Source organism: Asparagus officinalis, chromosome 1 (assembly GCF_001876935.1).
Source record: "Asparagus officinalis chromosome 1, Aspof.V1, whole genome shotgun sequence".
Taxonomy (NCBI): Eukaryota; Viridiplantae; Streptophyta; class Magnoliopsida; order Asparagales; family Asparagaceae; genus Asparagus; species Asparagus officinalis.
The window spans coordinates 97,442,109-97,462,974 of record NC_033794.1 but is presented as its reverse complement, the minus strand read 5'-3'; the positions used below and the strand labels follow the sequence as shown (position 1 = coordinate 97,462,974).

At 33.9% G+C, this 20,866-nt stretch overlaps 1 pseudogene; it reads left to right on the top strand.

Moving 5' to 3' along the window:
* LOC109837850 lies at positions 5,385-18,782 on the top strand (annotated as a pseudogene).

Sequence of the window (20,866 nt, the reverse complement as noted above, 5' to 3'; positions counted from 1 at the left end):
GACATTGGGAAGGTTGGAATTTTTCATCATGTGAGATATGTGTCGACATATGGTGCTAATTTAATTTTGTTGGGTAAGATGGCATCACGTGGGTACAAGTATGTGGGTGAAGGAGAATGGTGCAATGTGTATAGAGATGGCGATTTGATTTTATGAGGGAGAAAGAGTAGCAATTATATTTTCTATTTAGATGGGCAATCCGTTAATGGTGCAGATTACTCTTCTCAAACTCTTATCCACAAGGGAGAGGTAAAGAACAAGATGAAGAGAGTGAGTTTTTCTGAAGTCATTGAGACACTTGGAGATTTTTCGTCAAGGGAGGATATGTTGGATATTTACTCAAACTCCAAGTTAGGATAGAGTTTTTAATTCTTTGTATAACTTCATGAGAATTAGATAAGGTTATGGATCTATCATGATTAGGAGTTTGGCTTCCATCATAATTGAGAGTTTGAATCTTATTCTAATTAGGAAGTTAGGCTAAAGATAGGGTTTTGGTTTCTATATATATCCTTCTATTGTTAAGAAGAAAAAGTGTAGAGAGAAAGAGTGAGAGAGGGTTTGGCAGTCTTTGTCCGTGCAAAAGATTGTAATTTGAAGGTGATAGTGGATTGATTTTGATCCCGTGGTTTTTATTGTTGAGGGTTTTCCACATTAAATCTTGTATGATTTTATTTGCTGGGGGGGGGGGGTTGCGAGATCTAAAAATCCCTACATTGTATTTCTTCTCGTGAAGAGCTTTCCTCATTATGACTAGAATTCACCTGAATCACATCCCAATTCAGTAGACATTAAAGACCGCATATTGGAATCCATCTGTAACCAATCATCTAATCTAACTCTTCACAATGACAAGAAGAAACCTAGCCTTAGCTAGTTAAACCCTCAACTACCCTGACTTGAGTACTCTAACCCTCAATTACCCCGACTTGAGTACTAACCAAAATAATTAAACCACGAAAAGAACAATCTTGAATCTCTTTGTTAAACTATTCTCCAAATCGATGAAGATGAAGGTTCGTAAAGAAGCATTGCAGCAGTGTAAGCGTAGGACACTCCCTTTCACTAAACCAAACTTCATTGAAAAACGCATCAAGAAGAAGTTGTACGAGGCTCAAGGAATGTGATCATCTCTCTCTCTCTCTCTCTCTCTCTCTCTCTCTCCACGAAAAGAACAATCTTGAATCTCTTTGTTAAACTATTCTCCAAATCGATGAAGATGAAGGTTCGTAAAGAAGCATTGCAGCAGTGTAAGCGTAGGACACTCCCTTTCACTAAACCAAACTTCATTGAAAAACGCATCAAGAAGAAGTTGTACGAGGCTCAAGGAATGTGATCATCTCTCTCTCTCTCTCTCTCTCTCTCTCTCTCTCTCTCTCTCTCTCTCTCTCTCTCTCAAACTCTACAACAAAAATCTCTCTTTTTTATATTTGTCTCCTTGAACTTTTCTATCTTTTTCAATTATGATCTCCAACTCTCTTAAATAGGCCTTGATAGGATAGGAAACAAATATCCAAATTTGGGTACAAATAGGAGGTCAAACAGTTTAATGAGCAGTTAAGATTAAATCTTAAAAAAGTGTCAAAAGTGCCAAAACTACCAAAACATGTTTTAACCATCGATGGTGGATCACGAACAACGATGATCCCTTAGTGATCATTGATGCTATCACTATAGCAATCGATGGTACTAATTCTGGTTTTCGGATTTTTTGGATTGTTACCTATAACCAAAATGGTTCCCTATAACCATCGATGGGTCAATGTTGACCATCGATGGTGCCCACTCATGTTTCTATTTTTCTTTGATTGACTTCTGTAACCATCAATGAGATGCTTAACCATTGATGCATGCCTCTTGACCGTCGATGGTTTGAAGGCTGAGATCAACGTTTGTGTTGATTTTTTCAATGTTTCGAACCTCATCTTGCTCGAGCCTATTTATACTTGAAATATATCATCTCACAAAACATATCAGTAGCAAATGATAGTTTGTTATTAATCAAATAAGAGATATTTGCACGAACAATATTCTAACAAAGCATGCAGATGTTTGTCCAAACATTTAACTTTTGACTTTTGTAGTAAACCCCTAGTAACTTTTGTAGAAACCCTCAATATCTTTTGGGTTAATTACATTAAGCACCAAAAACTTTAAAAATGTGTTTCTATGTTTTTTTTGTTCGAATTTATGCGGGTTTCCTGTAAAAATGTGAAAATTTATTGGTAGTTTTCTGCAATTCCAAAAGTTATTGAGAGTTTATTGTGATTTTGAAAGTTTTTGGGCATTTACTACAAAATGCTGAAAGTTCTTGAGGGTTTAGTGTAACTTTAACCTTTCTGAAAAAAGTAGGGTATCTAGATGAAGGGTGTTTTCTTGTAACTTCCCGTGAAGGAAATCGTGAAAGTATAGCATGCTCATGAAAGAGCTAGCATTTAGAAAACTTCATTTACGCTTTCATAAAATATACTAAGCATTGATAAACTAGCTTCAAAAGAGTTATTGTTTGTTTATTATATTTTATATTCTAGTTATTTCACGAAAGTCCTCCATAGTTGATAAACCTTGTATCTATATCTATTACTAAAAACTCTTACCCTTGCACACGCCACTTGGTAATTTCTTCTTTTTTTAAAATTTCTTAAAAAAATTCTTTTTAATATTCAATGTCACCCTTTCTTTAACTTCCAAGATCATTAAGCATCCATCAATCTCAGAAATAAATCTAGACAACTCCAAATCGTCTCTTCGTCTCCCTTAATCCTGCCCTCTTTTTGAAATCCCTCAATCTAAGCCTCATTTTTGATTGAAATCCCCCAAATCCCCTAAATCTCTTCGTCTCCCCTCAATATAAGCCTCCTTTTCGATTAGGTCTCAATAGAGTCAGAAGCTCCTGCTACGCCGCCGCCGACAGTAGCCGAGGCCCCGAAAGATGTGGCGGATGAGAAGAAAGTGATCCCATCTCCGGCGACACTGCTGCCTCCGGCCAAAGACAAGGCTGATGACTCCAAAGCACTTGTTGTTGTTGAGAGTAAGCAACTTTTTCCCAACTCCTTCAGTTGAGAAGGTTTATTTCTTTTAATTTAAATTTGTTAATTATAAAGCTAATATGTTTAATTTGTTTAAATTTTTTCTATTCTTCTTAGTTCATGGTAGTTAATTTTCTCTGTAGTACATAAATCTCTTGAAGGGAACTCTAGAATTAAGAAGGATTTACCTTGGATTTTATGGATTTTTGTCTTTTAGGAGGAAACTTATGTGCATGGATAATTAATATTTGTAGAATTTTATGAATGCTCAAAATTGACTAGTAAAGTTCTAACAAGCTAAAATTATGTCAATTTTATTTTATGAATACTCAAAATTGATCAGTAGCGTTCTGTTCTTGTGGTTCCTAAACAAATTTAACTAATTTTAGCATATTTGTCTGAGATAAGGTTTTACTTTGTTCATAGCTAGCAATTTCTGTTATATTCCTTGCAGATCTATGTACTTTGTTGGGTATTGAATAAAGAAATATATTTAATTTTCACCTGTTCATCTTTATCCAGCGTTGATTAGATTTTGCTCTCAGAGAATGTTCTCTGTTGGGTATCATGCTTTTTTTGTACTCTCTTTTTGTGTCGGTAGAGGGAATTTCTCACTGTTATAAACTTTAGTTATTATTCTTATTTTACAAAAATAAATAGATACAACTATCTGGCCCCAGCTTTGCTTCTTCTATACGATTTTAAGTAGATATGATCTTCTTAGTGGTGGGAATAATCTGTCATATTTTGTATTATACTTTATATTAGTACTCTTTGAGTTTTTTTTCATTTTTAGCTTGCCTTCTGATGGAATTATGCAAAGCCTTTTTCTACCACTAATTATGATAAGCTTAGAGGAACTCAAGAACTAATAAAGTGCTATTTAGCAACATAAATAAATAATTATTACTCCAATGTTATGCATGTTAGATCCTAGAGGGGGGTGATTAGGGTCTTGTGCTAATCAAATCTGATTTTATACCAATTAAAACCTATTAATAAATTGTTCTTGCAAAATAGATATACAATATGTTAGGAGCAAGAATATGCAATATGAACAAAGGGATATATGCTAACAATGAGATATACTATGAGATATATGCGAGGATATACAAATAACACAATGGTAAATAATCTAAACTAGATAGTGGGTAATATAAGCAACAAGCAATAAACAAAGGCGATATAAGATATGAACATAAAAATAGGTGCGTCAATGTAATCATAAAGAAATGATATGTTCACGGAGTTCGGTCCCCATGACCTACGTCTCCGCTCCTCACCTCGAGGAGATCTCCACTATCACAACCGGGTTTTCAACGCTCACCCGAATAACGTTTACACCACACAATATCGGTTTTTAACGCTCATCGATCGCCGTTCACAATCTCACAATGTAACTACACTCCACAACTTCAAAGTGTTGGTCCCTAGTCCGTGTCCTTTCTCAAGTGCTCGGAATTACCACCTCTCTCTCTAGGCTTTACTACCGACCCCACTCCTATTGGAAGCGACCACGTCTCTCACCACACACTCCTCTCAGTGTAATAGTGTAATACAAAGTAAATCTCACAATAAGCACAATACAATAAATGATTGTTCTCTAATATGGATGAGAACACAATGTAAGCTCACACTCAATGATACACTCCCCACAACCCAAATCATACTATGAATGTAAATATAATAAGCTCAATAGCTTGTGTGTGAACAAAGAGAAATAAAGTCAAACTCAATTAAAGTCTGGCTAATATAAATATGACAATGTAAATATAAACAAGCTAGATAATTGAGTTAAGAAAACTTCTCTAGAGCAAGAGAGATGAAGATGTGAAGTGGATAGCTCAAACCAAAGATGATCTCTTCTTCTTGTGGAACAATCTTCACAAACCAAACTTGAAACAAAACTAAACGAAACTTAAACCCTTGTTAAACCATGTTTAAAAACTTCTTAGATGGGTGCTGAGAGATGAGAGCAAGGGGGTATATATATAGCCACCCAAAACATCAGCAAAAATCCAAGCAAAATGATCAAAAAACCAAATCAGGACAAGGCTGGAAAATTGTTGTTACTATGCAACAGACACTTTATGGGTCGACTCATAAATATCATGGGTCGACTCATAACCTAGCTGTTATAGGCTAAAAACAGCTTTTGGGTTGAGTCATAAAATTCATGAGTCGACTCATCATGCATGGGTCCACTCATAAAGTCATGGGTTGACTTAGCAGAAACAAAACACACTTTCCAGCACAGTTTATGAGTCGACTTATGACAGGTATGAGTCAACTCAACCTGTCTGGGTTAACTCATGATGTTATGAGTCAACTCATCAGAAACAAAATGTAAACTACACAGCAGTTTATGAGTCGACTCAATATTGTTCATGAGTCGACTCATAAACATGTACACAGAAAATTTCAACTTTGAACATTGTTAAAAAATATCAAATAATTTTTAAAAATTATAAAACTTTGGGAAATGATTTTAGACATAATAATACACATACTACAAAAACTGGTTTTCAAAAAACACCTTCCAAATGAGACATCTCTTCATTTTAAAAAATAGTCCAAAACATAAAAACATGAGATACTTGAATTTTGATGTTTTGACATAAACCAAGTTTTGAAAATCTATAAACTGATTTTATAGACTTAAAGGAAGATATAAACTATTGTTATGAAGTCTATAAACAATGAATATATATATATACACACACACACACACACACACACACACACACACACATAGAAACCAATAAAATATGTGGGTATATAATTAAGCTTAAAGTACCAACACACATAATATAAATCTAAACTAAATATACCCAAGCTATGATCTTGATCTTTAATAAGCTCTTCTTGGTAAACTTGTGGATGAAGTTTGAACTTGGATCTTCAACTTGAATTGCATTGCTTCACTCCATAATTTCTGCTAACCTCCATTTGATATGATCGTTATGGTGTAATTCCATCCAACCTCCAACATATTGTTTGTCTATAATAAATAGATAAACACAAACACTAGACAAATAACATTAGTGATAAATTATTTATTAAACATCATCAAAACAAAGAGGCCAACAATCTCCCCCTTTTTGATGATGACAAATAATTTATAAAAATAATATATGTATGAAAGAAAATGAATATACAATATTGTAATTATCATGCATATAAACAAAAAGAGTATACTTATAATATTTCTTCCTCTTTGACAATATCAAAAAGGGAAAACCAACAAGAATGAAGAGAGTGAAAGCTCCCCCTACCTATAAGCATGGGTGAGCATAAAACAAGAAAATATATAGGGATTTGCTCCCCCTATCAAAATGCCTTATGGAATATATACAATAAAGATCAAGGTAAATATATGTGAGCAAGCATAGATAAAAAAATATGCTAAACACCACTCACATACAAAAAATACAATGAGGATACATAATGATATGTCATTATAAATAGGTGTCTCAAAACACAATAACAAATATAAATAGATTTATAAAATCAAAAGAAGAGAAACATGAGAATCATGAAAAAAAAGAGTTTTCAAATAAAAACAAATCACTCAAATAAAATCATAAATCAAGATTTAAGTCCAAGAACAATGTTTGATCAATAAAGAAAGCTTTCTTTGTAGAACTGGACCAAACCACATATAGAATGTATTATAAGGCACAATTAAAATTTAAATCATCTATTTGTGCTATATAATGAATTCAAAAGAACAAATCAAAACAAAATTTTCATAGTTCAAAAATGAGATTACAAAACGTACAATAATCATGAACTATGGAAAAAATCATCTTTGAAAGTATAAAACGAAATCATCATTGATTTTCACAAATGAGAGAGGCAACCATATCAAGCTCTTGAGCTTGTTTCAACCCATATAAGGACTTTTAGTACCCGATAAACAAGATTTGGGAATAAACATCCAATAAACCCGGGGGGTTATATAAATACAAACCTCTCATCAAAACAAAACCAATAATCATGAAAACAAAATAATATGACCAATAAGAAGAATTATTTTCATGTTCAAAAATTTAAAGTATACTTTTCAAAACCAAGAAAAGGAAAAGAAAAACACTAAAATTATTGGTTTAGAAATCAAATTTATTTTGGTACTCAAGAATTCTTGGTACCAAGAGATTTAGGGACATGACCCCTATTTTTTAAGCTCAAAACTCTAAGGTTATGAACCCTCTTGAGCGCATGTGGTGCACTAACACGGTCAAAGCAATAATCATTCAAATGACCCTTCCGATTGTAATGTGTGTAATGAAAGCGACCCATTTGTTTTTGTGGACCATTAGCTCGTGCACGAGAATCATTTGCAAATAAAAGATTGTTTTTTAAAAATATTTTGCAAATGAGAAACATTCTTAAACAATAGTCTATTTGGAACATATTGCAACTTAGAAGCTTTTTGCATATCATAACAAAATTTTGCAAGATATCCAAACCTATCACAAACATCACATTTAAAAACATGTGGTCTACTAGAAGCATTTGGCAAATTTGAGTTCTTTTTTAAATCAAAGCAAAACTTGGCTAAATGGCCAAAACGGCCACAATGATCACATCTATACACATGAGCGTGTTTATGATGAATAATGAGTGTATGTGTGTGTACATGTGATGAAGAAACCTGATGAGATGCACAAGAAGCATTGATATTTTTATATTTGTATGCATCATAGCAAAATTTAGCTAAATGGCATTTAAGGTCGCAAATAGAGCACTTGTAAACTTTGCTATATATGTGTGCATAATGAGTGGATGATGACTTGTTTACACTAGACTTGACACACATATTCATAAGCTTCTTATGATTATTAATGCATGTTTTTAAAGTTAAATCTAAAGATGAAATGTGATTATTCACAAGATTCTAAATTAACATATTCACAAGATTATTAATGGATGATGACTTGTTTACACTAGACTTGACACACATATTCATAAGCTTCTTATGATTATTAATGCATGTTTTCAAAGTTAAATCTAAAGATGAAATGTGATTAATGCATGTTTTCAAAGTTAAATCTAAAGATGAAATGTGATTATTCACATGATTATTAGAAGTAGAACATAAATAGTCATTTATAAAAGAAGTAATATCATTTTTTATGTTCTTTACTTCTAACTTGGCATAATCTCTTTCATGAGTTAAGCTAGAAATGGATGATGTTAATTTTTTATTTTCCAAATTTAACATATCATTGTTTTCTTTAAGCAAGGTATTTTCTTTTAAAATAACATCAAATTTGGAACCTAGCAACTCATTATCGGATTCTAAATTAACATGTTTGCTTTGTAAGTCAATAAAATCTTTATGTAATTTGTTATAGGCACGTAATAATTTTTCACTAGCACAAACAAGTTTATCACTAGATAAATCATTATCGGGTTCGGAACCGCATACCACACTAGGGATAACGCCTAGTGGTCGTGTGCATGAAGAAGCTCCAATATCACTTGAAGAAGAATCCTCCAAACTATGTCGGATTTCCTCCAAATTGCCTTGATGTGCTTCTATAAATTTCCATAAATTGTAAGCACTATCAAAATGAATAAACTTGTTAGACATAGATGAATCAAAAGCATTTAGCAAATATTCTAACAAAATCTTATTCATTGTAAGCATTCGATGATCATTTTTATTCCACTTAGATTTCTCCGTAGTGGGCACAATATAAGTATCATCTATAAGTTTCTATAAATCAGAATGTTTAGATCCAACAAATAGCTTAAATCTAACACACTATTGGTCATAAAGGGAAATTATCTAATTTTAGCGTAATATTGATGGCATAACCTAAACTAGGTGCACCATGCATATCCATAATATATGTATATATGTACAAGCAAGATAATAAAGAAAATCTAAACAAGATTAGCATAAAAAAATAACTTGGATCTTTAACTCAAGATGATTAGACCTTAAATCAAAGAGCACCAAGCTCTGATACCAATTGTTAGATCCTAGAGGGGAGGTGATTAGAGTCTTGTGCTAATCTAATCCGATTTTATGCCAATTAAAACTTATTAATAAATTGTTCTTGCAAAATAGATATATAATATATTATGAGCAAGAATATGCAATATGAACAAAGGGATATATCCTAGCAATAAGATATACTATGAGATATATGCAAGGATATACAAATAACACAAGGATAAACAATCTAAACTAGATAGTAGGCAATATAAGCAACAAGCAATATACAAAGATAATATAAGATATGAACATAAAAATAAGTGCGCCAATACAATCACAAACAAACGATATCTTTACGGAGTTCAGTCCCCACGACTTACGTCTCCGCTCCTCATCTCGAGGAGATCTTCACTATCACAACCGGGTTTTTTACGCTCACCCGAATAACGTTTACACCACACAATATCGGTTTTCAACGCCACTATCACAACCGGGTTTTTTACGCTCACCCGAATAACGTTTACACCACACAATATCGGTTTTCAACGCTCACCGATCAACGTTCACAATTACACCACACAATATCGGTTTTCAACGCTCACCGATCAACGTTCACAATCTCACAATGTAACTACACTCTACACCTTTTAAGTGTTGGTATCTAGTCCGTGTCCTTCCTCAAGTGCTCAGAATTGCCACATCTCTCTCTAGGCTTTACTACCGACCCCACTCCTCTTAGAAGCGACCTCGTCTCTCACCACACACTCCTCTTGGTGTACTAGTATAATACAAAATGAATCTCACAATAAGCACAATACAACAAATGATTGTTCTCTAATATGGATAAGAACACAATGTAAGCTCACACTCAATGATACACTCCCCACAACCCAAATCATACTATGAATGTAAATATAATAAGCTCAGTAGGTTGTGTGTGAACAAAGAGAAATAAAGTCAAACTCAATTAAAGTCTGGCTAATATAAATATGACAATGTAAATATAGACAAGCTAGATAATTGAGTTAATAAAACTTCTCTAGAGCAAGAGAGATAAAGATGTGAAGTGGATAGCTCAAACCAAAGATGATCTCCTCTTCTTGTGAAACAATCTTCACAAATCAAACTTGAAACAAAACTAAACGAAACTTAAACCCTTGTTAAACCTTGTTTAAAAACTTCTTAGATGGGTGCTGAGAGATGAGAGCAAGGGGGGTATATATATAGCCACCTAAAACATCAGCAAAAACCCAAGCAAAATGATCAAAAAACCAAATCAGGACAAGGCTGGAAAATTGATGTTACTGTGCAACAGACACTTTATGGGTCGACTCATAAATATCATGGGTCGACTCATAACCTCGCCGTTATAGGCTAAAAACAGCTTATGGGTCGACTCATAAAATTCATGAGTCGACTCATCATGCACGTGTCGACTCATAAAGTCATGGGTCGACTCAGCAGAAACAAAACATACTTTTCAGCACAGTTTATGAGTCGACTTATGACAGGTATGAGTCAACTCAACCTGTCTGGGTCGACTCATAATGTTATGAGTCAACTCATCAGAAACAAAATATAAACTACACAGCAGTTTGTGAGTCGACTCAATATTGTTCATGAGTCGACTCATAAACATGTACAAATTTTTTTTTAACTTTGAACGTTGTTAAAAAATATCAAATAATTTCTAAAAATTATAAAACTTTGGGAAATGATTGTAGACATGATAATACACATACTACAAAAACTGGTTTTCAAAAGGCACCTCCCAAATGAGAAATCTCTTCATTTTAAAAAATAGTCCAAAACATAAAAACATGAGATACTTGAATTTTGATGTTTTGACATAAACCAAGTTTTGAAACTCTATAAACTGATTTTATAGACTTAAAGGAAGATATAAACTATTGTTATGAAGTCTATAAACAATGAATACACAAATACAATAAAATATGAAATATATGAGTATGTATATGAATATATATTTGTTTCATATCTATGAAATTAAACCAAACCAACTTAACCACGTAAAAACAGACATGTATGAATATAAATATTTATTTATATGCTTGTAAAAACTTTGTTTGTGGATATATATAATTGAGCTTAAAGTACCAGCACACATAATATAAATCTAAACTAAATATATCCAAGCTATGATCTTGATCTTTAATAAGCTCTTCTTGGTAAACTTACGGATGAAGTTTGAACTTGGATCTTTAACTTGAATTGCATTGCTTCACTCCATAATTTCTGCTAACCTCCATTTGATATGATCGTTATGACGTAATTCTATCCAACCTCCAACATATTGTTTGTTTACAATAAATAGATAAACATAAATACTAGACAAACAACATTAGTGGTAAATTATTTGTTAAACATTATCAAAACAAAAATGCCAACAATGTATACCCCTATCTTAACCAAGTTGTTGGAGGATGCCCAAACATTTGGTTCCTATCTTGAATATGACATTCTTTCATATAAGTTACTCACAAGACACTTGACAATATTAGGTTAGAAATATGATTTGTTTCACATACTCCATCAAACCACCTACTATTTTGGTTGACAATTTTAGTCCTTCTTCTTATCTGTCTTTACTACTACTGATTTCAATAAGCTCAGTTTGATGATGATGGCTTTTCATAGAGCAAAACTTTGTTGTCTTGTATGGAGAAGCAGATTGATAATTTGATAATTTATATGATTCTTTTGTTATCTTTTTAGAATTGCCACATAGTATCAGTAGTATCTTGGTGCACGCAACACGCACTTGACTCGAAAATGGGTTATTCGTTAGTGTTTTTTCCTTTTTTCATTTGGGGTTTTCCCAAATGTGTGGGCATTGGTTTGGTTTTTCCAATTGTGATAGCATTTCCTTTGGTTTTCCAAGTGTGAGGCTATTTTTGTGTTATTATTTCCAAGTGTGAGGTGTTTTGAGTTTTTGCCTCTATCAAGTTTAATGTACTCTTCCTGTGACTTGCTTAAAAAAAATTTAGATTCTAATTATTTCTAAAATTAGGTTATAAAATATATTTCTTAGTTTTTGAATAAGAGAATTAGTTTTGTAGTAGTTTGAGATTAATTAGTAGATTTTTGAGTAAATTCATGTGCAAGATTTGCACCAATCCTTTGGACACTACAAAAGTCAGGCTTCAGCTTCAAAAGAAATCGGTTTCAGGAGATGTAACGACTTTACCAAAATACAGAGGCATGTTAGGTACTGTATCTACAATTGCTAGAGAAGAAGACATGACAGCACTTTGGAAAGGTATTGTACTAGGATTACATCGTCAATGTGTATTTGGAGGCCTACGGATTGGACTGTATGAGCCGGTAAGTTTATACTGTTTATCAAATAGGAATTTGCCTGATATTTATATTTTTTATTTGTCAGTTGTTGGCTCTTTTGTTAGGTTGAATCCTTGTATGTTGGTGAGAATTTCGTTGGAGATATTCCTCTAACCAAGAAAATACTTGCTGGCCTTACAACTGGTAGGTCTAGGTCCATTTTATAGTTTAATTCATAATGTCAGTGTTAGTAAAACTGCATCTGTTTTTTTGGTCAATGAACTGTGAATTTTATTCATCTCCCAAATTTGAACATATAAGGTCAAACAAAGTTCCAGAAACCTGGAGAACAAATGAAAAATTACAAACTTTCAAGTAGCTCTATCATATGTACATGTGAACTATCATTTAGAATTTTACAAAAAATCGAAAGCTTTATATCTCTGAAAACTTGAGCAGGTAGCTTCTTCTTGTCCTGAAAAATTCTTAGATTTCTCTCCCTCCAAATCATGTAAACAGCAGCAGATAAGCACATCCTTTTCAGCTTCTTCATGGGACTTTTTCCTTTCAATTTATGAGAGTACCAGTACAATAACAAGTCCCATGTGCAGGACCTCCATTTATATCCCAACCAGGTCATCACCAAGTTCCATACTTCCCCTGAATATTGACATTCAAAAAAGATGTGATCTCTAGTCTCTAACTGGTGACTGTCACACAGCACACAGTGGAGTTGATTCGTGCTTAAAATGTTCATTCTGCACAGTCTATCCTTTGTAAGAAGTCTAGAGTGACAAGCTAGCCAAAACACAAAGGAGTTCTTAGGGAATAGAAAGCCATCCCAAACTGTTTTAGCCCAAGCAACTGAATTAGCAGGATGTATGAGAGCTCTGTAAACTGCAGATAAGAGAAGCTTGCCATCAGAGCAACAGTCTGCTATTTTAGCAGTAACAGCATTCCCAAATTTACTCACAAGCATATCCCTCATTTTAAGGAGTTGCCTCCACATCCATGAGTCATTTGTCTTGGGTTGAACAGTCCAAATATTTTGATTTTGAAGATAGTTACCATGTACCCACTTGATCCATAAGAGATCCTTTTTAAGATGAAGCAACCACAAAATCTTAGTGGCAGCTGCATAGTTCCAGTACTTAGCTGAGAAAATGCCCAGTCCCCCATATTTTTTGCCTTGACAAACAGAACCCCAGTTTACTAAGTGAAATTTGTGTCCCCATAGAAAGGCAGAGCACAAACTATCTATCTTTTCCAAAGCTTTGATTGGGAGGATGTAATTGCTTAGCCAATATGTTTGGATGCCCAAAATAACAGACTTAATCAGTTCAAGTCTTCCAGCATAGGTCAGGCATTTGTTTTGTTGCCAGGTTTGAAACTGATTGTAAATTTTACCAATAAGACTAGAACAATCAGTGTATGAGAGTCTTTTAGCAGTCAGAGGTAGGCCCAGGTATTTCATAGGCAGAACTCCTTCAGGGAATTTGAGGTGATTGCATATCTGATCTTTGAGATAATCAGATACACCACTCAGGTACACAGCACATTTGTTTGAGTTGGCTTCCAGACCAGAAACATGTCCAAATTCTTGAAGGCAAGTGAAGATTTTAGCAATAGAACTCATGTCAGCCTTACATAACAGCAACAAATCATCAGCAAAGACCAGATGGTTAATCTTCAACCTAGAGCACTTTGGATGATATTTGAAAGATGAATCATCCTGAAGAGAGTTGAGTTTCCTGGAAAGATATTCCATCCCTATAACAAACAGATAGGGGGAGAGAGGATCCCCTTGCCTCAAGCCTCTTGCACCATGAAAATAACCATGTAGACCACCATTCAAAGCTAAAGAAAATTTAGGGGTAGATATGCATTCCATGATCCAGCAGACCATATTGTTGGGAAAGTTCAAACCAATCAACATACTCCTTATGAAATCCCAATCAATGGTGTCAAAAGCCTTCCTCAGGTCAACATTTAAAATAGCTCTAGGGGAATTATTTTTCCTCCCATAGTGCTTGAATAACTCATGTGCAAGTAAAAAATTACTTGAAATAAGTCTCCCACTTACAAAAGCACATTGTGCATCATTGACAAGATAACCCATAAATTTCTTAACCCTGGTGGCAATGACTTTAGATATGATTTTGTAGATAACATTGCAACAGGCTATAGGGCGATAATCAGTGGCCGAGATAGGATTAAGGACTTTAGGCACAAGGGTAATAGATGTAGCATTAAGAGAACCCAAGAGTGTACCTGATTGGAAGAACTCCTCAACTGCAAGATAAAGATCCTCCTTGATTACAGACCATGCAGCTTTGAAAAAGAAGGCATTGAATCCATCAGGACCAGGAGCCTTATTGTCAGGCATCGAAAAAAGAGCTTGTTTGATCTCATCCCTAGAGACAGGGGAACTCAGGTCATGCTTCTGTTCAGAGGTTAGGATGGGTCCATTTGAAATTATGCTAGCATCAGCAATTGTGTTAACTTTAGCAGTACCCAGCAACTTCTTGTAAAAACCAATGAGCTCATCAGTGATTTCAGATAAATCAGAGATTCTGGAGCCATCATCAGTATAAATTGATAAAATTCTGTTTTGGTGTCTCTTGTTTTTCATAACTGAATGAAAGAACTGAGATCCCTTATCAGAATGAAGTCCCCATTTTATGCTAGCTTTTTGCCTTAAGAAAGAATTTTCATTCTCCAGCATAATAGAATATTTCTTCATGCAAGCCTTCTCTCTAAGAATAAGATCAGTATTAAAAGGATCAGCATCCAGCTTGGTTTGGACATCCAAGAGATCAGCTTGAGCTCTCAAAACCTGTTGACTGATATTCATGTAATTCTTATTATTCAGCTCCTTAAAAGCATGCTTAAGACTTTTAAGCTTTGTATAAAATCTGAACATGTTAAACCCCCTGACATTCCTATACCAAGCAGATCTGACCACCTCTAGAAAGTCAGGGTGTTTTGCCCACATGTTGAAAAATTTAAAAGGCTTTTTGACTTCATCAATATCATCACCAATAGATATAAGCCCAGGGGAGTGATCAGAGCATAAAGGCAACAAATACTCTACTTGACTTGTATTGTACTGGTTAATCCAATCTTGATTCACCAAGGATCTGTCCAGTCTGCTCCACACTCTCGTTGCTGCATCCTGTTTGTTGCTCCATGTGAAAAAGGAGCCAGAGGTTTTAATATGATTCAGTTGACTAGATGAAATAAAAGTCTGAAAATCAGTATTTCCAACACCAGATGCCTGGACACCACCAATTCTTTCATCATCATTTAGGATAGCATTAAAGTCACCACCCACTAGCCATGGACAAGAAACATTTCTTTTGAAGGCTAATAAATCTTCCCATAAGACTTTTCTCTCATCATTCAAATTGTGAGCATAGACTGCAGTGAGAAGGCAAGATACCTTACCATCTTTAGAATTCAATTCACAAGTTATGTATTGATCAGAAGAATTAACCACCTGAACAGATAATACATCATCATCCCATAGAATCCATACTCTGGCATTACTTGCCAAATGCTTATTAGATATCCATTTCCACTCCTTAGCAATCTTTTTACCAATAATCTGAATTTTTTTATCACTTGCAATTTTAGTTTCCAAGAGAGCAAGAAAAGAAACCTTATACTCTTGAATAAACTTCCTCACTGCCCCATGCTTAGAGGATTTATTCAATCCCCTAATGTTCCAAATAGCTAGGTGCATCTATAGAACAGTATCCCCTCTATCAGCATTAGAGGGGTCCAAATCAAAGATTTGATGATCAAGAACAGAGAATTGTGAAGCTTGCATTGATGTGCCAGGTTCTCTTATAGTAAGCCTTTTTGCAGCAAGAGCTCTAGTAACATTAGTAAAACCACTGGAATTTATGGAAGGAGAGAAAGGGTAAGCTGAACCCCCAACTGTGCATGTTTTCCCACTCCCAGCAGAGTTTTGATGCTTTTCCAGGAGATGTTGTATTCCATTCAGTCCATTCTCAGAATTCATTCTCTGGACAGAGGGAATCTGTGCATGTTTTCCCAGCATAGAAATGCCTGACTCAATCTTACCAGCATACTCTCCTCCTGCATCAGAAGAGGACTGTGCAAGATCTCCAGATAAATCATTAGTAGGATTCTTTTGAGCTTCAATTTTGTCTGTAGACACACCTCCTGTAGCTGGAAGAGGATTGGATTTCTTAACTGGCACCCAGGCTTTTTTTCCACCATTTTTCCTGCAATGCTGAGTATCATGGCCAACAAGTTTACAAATTGAACACCACCTTGGCTTGAATTCATAGAGCACATTTTGATAGTAATGTTTGCCGTCAGGCCCTTGGATCTTGATTTGATCAGGTAGAGGAGCTTTTAAAGGGAGATCTACTTCCAATAGAACCCTTGCATAGCTCAATCTTTGCCGTGAGGCAGTAAGCTTATCAGTAGCTATAGGGCATCCAATCATATTTGCAATTTTGCTAATACCTGTGGAACTCCACAAATTCAGTCTCAGATTAGGGAATTGCACCCATAAGGGATATTTCTGGTCCTGAAGTTTTTCAACATCCAGATCAATAGACCATGGCTTGAGCACAAGAGGACGTGAGCCAAAGAACCAGGGACCCCCTTCAAGAATCCCCCTCATGCTGCTCTCATTTTGGAATTCAAACAGGAATACTCCTTGTTTAATCAAAAAGACTTTAGGGATGGAAATTTTTCCCCAGAGCTTAGTAACATAGGTCTCCATCGATTTAAATTTAGCATTCATCCCAATTACATGTCCAATTAGAGCATATTTCCAAAAATTTTCCCCTTCCCTCCATTCTTCTTCATTGAAGGTAACTATATTTCCCTGGGAAGAAGGAGCAAAGTTTAAGGATAGACCTCTTCCAGCTTGCCTATTATCAGAGAATAAGCTAACAAAAGATTGCTTAGTCCCTTGAATTTCAGATTCAGGATTTTTAACTGCCTCAGATTGCTTATTCCCTTGAATTTCATTTTCAGGAATTTTAATTTCCTCATTCTTCTTCTCCAGATTCTTATCATGAGAGACTGCAGCAGATTTCTTATTTGAATTTCCATTCAGATTAGGAAAATCAATAACTGATTTAGACTGATCTACAAGAGGAGTTCGAAGCTCAACACAGGAATCAACAATCAGATCAGAATCAACAAATTCCTCAAAAACATCAGCCCAGGATTGAGAGGATTTACTTAGCTCATGAGAGATTCTAGGATCAGATCCAAGCTGAGGAGGAACAGACAAAGAAGTAGTTCTTAATAGATGATACCTTCTTCTTAGCCCCCTTTGGTCCAGTGCTATCCATTTCTTGAGGGAGATGATTCACTGTTACATCAGATTCATCATCAAAAGAGAATCCAGCAGAACCAGAGATCCCAGATGATGAGGGATAAGAGAACAGAGAATCACGGAGCTCCTTGTTGAGAGGACCCTTGCTAGCATTCTTCTTCTTCCTAGATCTCGCCATTGAAATCTCGGCGATGGCGCAAGTTAGCAGGGAGATCGCCCTGCTAAAATGCGCATCCTAACCGCCCCCATAGAAAATTTCAAAACTGCATCTGTTTGACCAATTTATATTTGAGTTTTTTTAATTTCTAAGGTAAGATTTCTTCTTTGGCCTACTCCTGACAATTTTATAACATGTTTGTGTTATAATTTTCAAATATGTGCTATAGCAATAACAGTCGCAAATCCAACCTATTTGGTGAAAGTATGACTTCAAGCTGAAGGCAAGCTTCCAGCGGGTGTACCAAGACGTTATTCAGGATCTCTGAATGCTTACTCTACTATAGTCAGACAGGTTTTATATTGAACTCTAATTAATTCTACCTTTTCTCAGTCATGTTATTTTACTGAAGTTGTCAAAGATTTCAAAATGTTAGGAAGGAGTTTGTGCTCTGTGGACTGGGATTGGTCCTAATGTTGCACGTAATGCTATAATAAATGCTACAGAATTGACAAGTTATGACCAAGTGAAACAAGTTTATATTCCAGTCATCAAAGAAGATTCTCATTGGATATTTTTGTATCCTTTTAATGTTGTCTCTTATTTGCTCCATAATTTTTGTGATTTGTACAGACCATATTAAAAATCCCCGGCTTCTCTGATAATGTCTTTACCCATCTTTTATCTGGTCTTAGGGCTGGCTTCTTTGCAGTCTGTATTGGTTCCCCTGTTAATGTGGTATGCTATCCTTACCTGTAAATTTCTTTTGTATCCTTTATTATTATTATCCCAAAAGTTGGGGCTAAACATTATTATTGTCAATTTTGTAGATGACGAAGCCCTCAATTTAGGATTGAGAGCCAAAAAGAGGCTTAGATTGAGGGATTTCCCACACCGTTCTGTTCTCCCTCTTTGAAAAAATTTTCTGCGCTCATTATTATTTTTGAGAATCCTAATTTTGTGCAGGATGAGGCGATAGAGCTCTTGAAGGATTTTGAGAGAGCATTACAAGGTGTATAGGAAGTTTGTGGTCATGGTGATGGCCACGACGGTCCTGATGGGAAGGTGAGTTCATTTTGGGTGTTTTAGGTGTTTTGAGTTTTTGCCTCTATCAAGTTTAATGTACTCTTCCTTTGACTTGCTTATAAAAATTTAGATTCTAATTATTGCTAAAATTAGGTTGCAAAATATTTATTAGTTTTCAAAAAAGAGAATTAATTTTGTGGTAGTTTGAAATTAATTAGTAGATTTGTGAACATCTAAGAGTAGTTTGTGAATATTATATAAAATTGTATTTAAAATAATATAATTTCTTGGTTTCTGAATGAAACATCACTACATTTACATACACTTTTTTTTAAGGTTGTCCGGATTTTGATTGTAACATTGTATCAAGTATTATGAAATTAGTAATATTAAGAACCTTCCTCGAATTTTTGAACCAATGTTTCGAATTGTAAGGTTATAAGACACTATATGCTTGAGAACATAAAATTCAGTAGTTATTATTCGGCTAATTCATAGCATGAAATTATTCTAATGTGATTTTAAGTTTTGGATAAATTTGTTAGCTCTATCTGAGCATGTCCTGTAATATATCAGGTAATTCATAGCATGAAATTATTCTAATGTGATTTTAAGTTTTGGATAAATTTGTTAGCTCTATCTGAGCATGTCCTTTAATATATGTGTATGTAGTGGTGCATGCTTGTGTGCATGTTTGACAAACTAAAATTTTATTTTTCAATTCATGTATCTTATTGAATACAAGTGTATTTTTCTTTTATTTCTATATAATTATATTTTTTTTGTTTCAGATCTGTTTGTTTCTTTGTTTATCTTTACTATTGGTAAGTGATGAAGTCAATATAATCTTACTAGAATGTATTTCTCTTATATTATGTTTTGTTAATTTTCTCCGATGGTAAGGCATTTCGCTTCAATATTTTTGTTATTTCTTATGTTTATATAGAGTATGTGAAAGTTACATTTTGTTTAACTAATTGAGTACTTCTTATGCCGTATTCTTATGGTTTGATGATGTTCTTAAATTGCAATCATATACAATTTTCTTACAGTGACTTTATTTGATTTAGGTATTACATTGTCTTTTATTTTCATCAGGTGGATGTCATACACCCCTTATATGATATGTATTATATTTTCTTTATTTTTTGACATTACACTTTTATTGTATCAATTTCTTTGGAAAGTTATAACGGTTTAAATATTGATATGACTCGCACAAAATGTTCAAAAATTATTTTCCCATGTTTACATTTTTCCAAACCTTTCATTTTTTCAATTTTTTAAGTTTACCTATTTTTGGTACTTTTTTGACATTTCACTTTAATTTTGAATTTTTTCTACCTTCTAAATAATAAAATAACTCCCACCATATTTCTGAATATCGTTTTTACACAATTACATTTTACAAACTATATATGATCTTAAACTGATTCAAGTTTTTCAAACTTTCTAGTTTTCCAAACTATATATACAACCTAGGTTGTATCATTTCTGACTACTTATATATTATTACTGTTTTACTTTGCATTTTTTTGCTACATTAATTTTTATATATTAAACAAATTTGTGCACGCGCCTGAAACTAGTTAAATTTAAAAAGTTAATCGCATACGTATACAGCTTCATAGCACATGTCTAAGGGCTACTAATTCACGCATAATTAAAAAAATTATTTCACATCTTTTCATATCTTCATGTTTCAAATACGGTATGATATTGGTTCTACCAATCATACTCCCTTTAAAAGCACGAGTTCGGAAAATCTTTTTTAGACAAATATACCCCTTTATAGTTTAAAATCTTTTTTAGACAAATATACCCCTTTATAGTTTGAACTACATTATCTATAATCAAATTCTAATTTTTAATGGTCAATATTACTAATATACCCCTTTATAGTTTGAACTACATTATCTATAATCAAATTCTAATTTTTAATGGTCAATATTACTCTTCATTATTTTGAATATTTTATTTATATCGTAATCTATCCTAATCATAATCATATCTTATCCTAATCCTATGTGAACCATGTTTAGCTTAACAATTTTAAAAAACTAATATTAATAAAATAT